The sequence below is a fragment of the Arvicanthis niloticus genome (assembly GCF_011762505.2).
Source record: "Arvicanthis niloticus isolate mArvNil1 chromosome Y unlocalized genomic scaffold, mArvNil1.pat.X SUPER_Y_unloc_7, whole genome shotgun sequence".
Classification (NCBI taxonomy): Eukaryota; Metazoa; Chordata; class Mammalia; order Rodentia; family Muridae; genus Arvicanthis; species Arvicanthis niloticus.
In genome coordinates, this window is record NW_023045024.1 from 81,513 (window position 1) to 87,512 (window position 6,000).

At 40.9% G+C, this 6,000-nt stretch overlaps 1 non-coding gene across 1 annotated transcript; it reads right to left on the bottom strand.

Annotated features, from left to right (window-relative positions):
• Positions 1–4,995: 4,995 nt before the first annotated feature.
• Positions 4,996–5,067, bottom strand: Trnaa-ugc (transfer RNA alanine (anticodon UGC)). Its single transcript has one exon. It is a non-coding gene; the product is annotated as a tRNA-Ala (tRNA).
• Positions 5,068–6,000: the final 933 nt, after the last annotated feature.

Sequence of the window (6,000 nt, forward strand, 5' to 3'; positions counted from 1 at the left end):
CGGTTCACCCATCTTGTTGTTGGAATCCTGAGATTATCAGATTGGGAGGCAACAGCTGGCTTTTTCCATGATTTGTGTATCTGAACTCCAGATCTTGAAGCATGCCTTTGAAACAAACTTTTACTTGTTTGAGTTCTCTGCAAGTTATAAAAGCCATCTTCTACTGACCTCCTTAATCTTCTTTAAAAATCTAAGTCAAAGTGTTGTTTTTTCTTCCTTTTCTTTTTTTTCAGGACACCAGTGAGAATCCTGAGCATGCCTGTTGCTGACACTCTGGAATTCTTCTATATGAAGGGCTTAGGCATGCATCATTACCCACAGCACAGTAAACTACTGACTCAAATGATGAAAGCTTCCTGGTGTCTGTCCCCTGACTCAAAGGGATGGCTTTTCTCTATTGCTACTATCCCCTATTGTTCCTGACAGCTACCAAAACTACCATCATGTATATGTTGAGCTATTCTTTGCAAAATGATAGCCTATTCTTAAGAATAAAAGAACTCCAAATTGTCCCCTCTGTAACAAAAGTGTCTATTTAAATGGTGAACGAAAGGGAGTGTGTTAGAAAATCAAACTCCAAGAAAAGTTGAATAGTGTGTGACTATAATGACTTACACATCAGAGGCAGAGTACTGAAGATCACAAGATGGTCAGGGTCATCCGGCACTACATAGTGAATTTACAGGGCAAGCTATAAGTCTATGTAAAAGAAACCAAACACAGAAGAATACACACTAATTCAGAAATAGCACAAAACAATGAATGGTATGTGGTTTTGCTGTCAGCTTTGACAAAGATAGGGTAATCAGAGAGGACAGAGTCACAATGAGAAATTCTCCATAAGATATGCTGTAGCAGGCATGTAGAGCTTGTCTTAGTAAGGATGATGGAAGGTGGTCATGGGTGTCCAGATAAAAGCAGGCTGAACAAGTCATGTGAGTTAAAGTCAGTAAGCTGAATTACCTCTATGTCTTCTGCATCAGCTCTGTCTCCAGGTTCCTGCTGATTTGAACTGCCCTCACTTCCTTGTTGGTGAACATGATGATAGGAAGTGTAAGCCAAACAAACCTTTTATTCCTAACTTGCTTGTGGCCATTGTATTTTTCTCACAGCAACAGTCACGTCATATAGAGTACAAAAAGTGAATCGAAAGATAGTGATTCTTATACAAAAATAATGTAGGTTAAGGCTTAAACTTTAAAAATGCTCAATGATAAAACACACTCCGTAAAGTTAAAATGCCTCATGCGTGTTTCTCATGATTAAACAAGAACTATATGGCCTTGTGGTGTGGCTTTAGTGTGTGTGTTGAGACTGGTGTATGTGTGTGTGCGTGTGTAACGGTTGTATGTGTGTTTTGCAGGGAAGAAGAGAAAGTGGCCCAGTACCAGAGGTAGACAAGATTTGAGGGGATAGAAAGAGAGAGGACAATAAATGTGTGACATTAAGCAAAAGACATTTAGGTGTGAAAAGACACACAATAGAAAAACAAATATGCCAAAGTTTTTGGAGTCAATCTAGACACCAGAAAAAAGAATTAAAGGAAATCATGTTGAAACCATTAAAAGTTGTACCCTGTTTCTGTTAGAATCAAACACACACACACACACACACACACACACACACACACACACACACAGACTTTATTTGAAGAAGTCCCATAGTCCAGAGAATGTGCCACAGCAAATGTAGCTATAAAGCATCTGTCCAACTTGAATTTCTATGGTGTACATAAAATTATTCTTTAGGACTTTAAGGATTAAACACACAAAATACAAGTAAAATGGTTTTGTTAACATGACACATACTTTTAATCAGGACAAAAAAGTTCTTAAAGAGAGACAAGTCTATAGAGGGAAAAGATAACAACTTGGAAGACAGTACAACATAAAGAGTGAGAAAATGCATAAACAATGTACAAATATTATTTCCTCTTTATATCAATCTGTGTGTTGGTTAGCAAGAATGTATATGTTTGTAGTGTAGAGTGGTATACTGTGTGTGCTGAGGTGCACTATATTGTGATGTGGTGTGCTGTAGTGTTTTTGGGGGCGTGGTATTCTCTGGTGTGTTGTGTGTTTGTGTTGTAATGCATTTTGTGTGCTATGGTATGTGGTGATGTGCTATAGTGTGTGTGGTAAAATATGATGTTGTGGTGTGATGTGCCACCCTCTTTTTATGAAAGAAAAGAGGGTGGGATGTTTGGGCCTTGGACTAGGTAACTCTATTTAACCTGTTACCTTCAGTCAGAGGACACAGGTAGAGGGCGTGATTAACAAGTATCTACCTCCAGAGATTTAAATATTAATGAATTATCAAAAGGCCAGGGGCGTAGCTAATTAAGTTTATTGCCCTCCCCTTTTTCCTTCCCTATAAAATGAGACTCCCCTGGCCTTTGGGGGGAGGGAAGGAAACGTGTACCACTTACATCCATTAACCATGTCATGAACAATAAAGCTTTGAAAAACCGACTCCACTTGTCACATGGTCTCTCTGCCTGATTCCAGCTTTTAGAACCCTAACCTTGCGATGCAGCCGCTGGCCCGCCCACCGACAGCTGTGTGAATTTGGGATCCTCTGCTGGCGATGTGGGAAGACCGTCCCGGACCCTGATGCCTGACCACCCTGGAGACCCTGCCTGGCCACCAGACTCCCTCCCCCCCCATCCCCCGCCTGTGAGATTTCTCCCACAATATATGCTCATCAGTCTGACAATTCATTATTGGTAAGATCTCTATTGCTTAAAAAATGTTCTACATGTTCAATGCAACAATAATATGAATAATACTATTTATTTTAATTGGGTTTACTAATTCCAAACCTCACAGATATATTATAGAAGAAATGAAGCAAGAAACAGACAAAGACAGAGAAGAACAGTGCCCTGAAAAGAGACCTCCATATGGGAGTAAGATTACTAAGCCTGAATGCTATTGGAACAAGGTGGATAGTCCAGAAAGACTGAAATCAACAGTCATAGTTACACTCACACTTTTATAGACAACTGCCTATTTTGAGTGAACATTTCTTAGTGAATCCCATGCTCAAATCAAGCTTGTGTGTAGACTGGGTTGAGAAGACCTGAATATAATTTTGCTACAACCCCACCAGGTGCTGGGATTTTGGGCATGTGTTCTATGCCTGACATCCTGGACAACTGATATTTGATAGAATGCAATTTCAATTTGATGCAGAAAGGATTGTCTGTCTGAGAACAGTGGTGAGTTAAGCACATATGCGAACCCAGAAATATAATACTGGGTCATGGAGAGTTGGCACAGTGTTTAAGATTACTGCCTGCTCTTCCACCGGGTCCTGAATTAAAATGCCAGCAACCACATGGTGACTCACAACCATCTATAGGGGAATCTGTTGCCTCTGGCATGGTGGTGTACATGAAGATACAACACTCCCATAAAATATTATATTAAAATATAAATTTGGAAGTACACAGTTATCAAATAAAGTATATACACAACACAGAAAAAAAACAGTCTCTATCACGTGGTGCTACATGAATATTTCACAGACAAAACAGCAAGGAAAAACCAAAATTGGAGAACTGAGAAGGTGAAATCTATAAAATATAAAGTTTCCATTGGTTACAAAATGAGAAGCTTTCAGTCCATGACTAGGGGAAAAGTTTGAACAGTTCATATCCAGTAGCAACTTTTCTGGAACTTTGCCAAAAAGCTTCCAAAAGTCCAAGCAGTAAACAGAATTGAAAAATGTGAAAAGTTGCACATGGGCTGTTGTGTGAACTGGGGCATTGAGTAAGATTGCTCATTTTATAAGGGATTTGTTAGCAACACTAACAAGTCAGGTATGGAGACAGCAGCAACATGGCTGGGCTTCTGAGGAGAACCAGAGTTTACTTGGTAGAGTGGGTACCAACAATAACTGACAACTTAAAATTTCTTAAAATTTGGTTTATCCAAAGCACATAGGTTTTCCACAATTATAACCCCATCACCACGAAGCCTGAGGTAGGAGGATCATTTAGAGTTCTAAGCCAGGCTAGGACCATGATACTGTCTCAAACAAAGCAAACCTGGAAGTTTAAAAAAACAAAAAAACAAAGGAACAAAACCCAACACCACCAAAAATTAGTAAGAAAGGAAAAGAAAGTATTTCTAGCCAACTGCATATGTAATAATCATCTGAGACATCTATACAGGACCATCATAGACTATTGTTTAGAATTTTCCACCTAATGTCCCACCTCTCATACCGGTTTTCACTAGGGGAATACTGGGAGCACAGTGTACACACTCTGTTCTCTCCTATCTCCCCCTCCTCACTTCCCCTTCCGGAAATGGCACCTGTGCATCATGGTACAGAAAAGCACCCTCTGAGAGGCAGACTGCCCTATGTCTCTTCTGTCTCTCTGCTGGAGGGGACTTCCTCCTACTAGCCACAAAAATCCCAAGGTAGAAGTGAGCCACTCTCTGTCTGGGGATCCCTGCACCTGTCTTCCCACCCTCAGGGAGACTGAAGTGTTCATCTCTGGGAAAACCCACAATCTTGGTAAGAGAGAATGCTTCTCTTGTGCATCAACTAGGTCTCCATTGAGAGGTCTCCAAAAGCCCCAGGTAATATGACAACCATAATGCTCCTTCTCTCTCTGCTCAGTACCTAGGAATGCTCCATCCACCCCTCCCTTTCTTTTTCTTAAAGCAGAACTCATTCACCCTTGTTATCTATCACCACTCTGAGAAAGCACATCCTCTAGGCAACTGCCACAGCATGAAAGCAGAGCTTTGGCAAGCTGTGACCAAAACCTATTTCCTGGAGGTTTGAGCATGCTGTACTCCCCAGACTATGGAAGGCTCCGTGGAAATGTCATCAGGGTTCTAGAGGAACGCTGTTTGTCATGGACATAGATGAGCTCTTTTTATCATAGTCACCGGTTTTTGACGTCTCCATGGAAATGTTTCCAGGCTGTGACACCCTATGTACAAAAAAAAAAGTCCATGACAAGAAAAATGTAAAGTGTGAAGACACCGGGAATCAAACCCAGGACCCCATGCATGCAAAGCATGTGCTCTACCACTGAGCTACATCCCCATGTCTACCCAAAAACCTCATCAAAGCCTATATCAAGCCACAATTCCGGAAGCTGCCTTCCTACAGCCTCAAGGATCTGAATCATTTCTTTCAGGATTCATTTATGAATTCTTGTTTACTACTTTTATGGTATTTTTTACCTTATTGCTTATAGGAAAAAACAATCTTTATTCAATGAAAAAAAATTATATGAATAGAAACAAATTTTATCTTCTTTCAAACATGGCACTCCTACAATAACTGGACTATCATGACAAAGTAATTACAATGTCTTTCTGCAGGGTTAGTAACATCACACCAGGGTCTAAAACCACCAGCCTGGGTACACTAGGGAGGGACCCATGACTCCATCTGTATATGTAGGGGAGGATGGCCTTGTCAGCAAAGTGGGAGAGGAATTTTTGTCCATGAAGGCTGGAACACCGAGTGGGGGGGATGTGAGTGTAAGGAGGTGGTGTGGGGAGGGGGTAGGTGGAGGCACAGCCTCATAGAAGCATGAGTGAGGAAGGATGGATAGGAGGCTTCTGGTGGTGGGGGGAAGTGGGGTAAGGAGATAAAATTCTGAAATGTAAATATAATACCCATTTAAAAAAAACAGAATATCCTGGTTACAAAGACTGTAACAAATTAGATATCAGTTTTCCTTAAATGTCTCTACCCCTGCCCTATCTGCAAGTTTTAAAGCATAAAACTAAGAGAAAGATTTCTGTCCTGTCATAAGGATCATTTTGCTCATGTAAGGATATGCTTTCCTGACAGTACTACTCCCTCCTACTTAAATCCCTGTACTCTAGGACTGTCCCATCCCCCAAGGACTTTCAAAGGCACAAATGCGAGCACAGTGACACATACAACTGCTAACCTCTGCTGTGAAGATGGATTTAGGGTGGAGACATGCTGCCTTCCAGCCTAGTTACAAGTCCTAGTGACAGA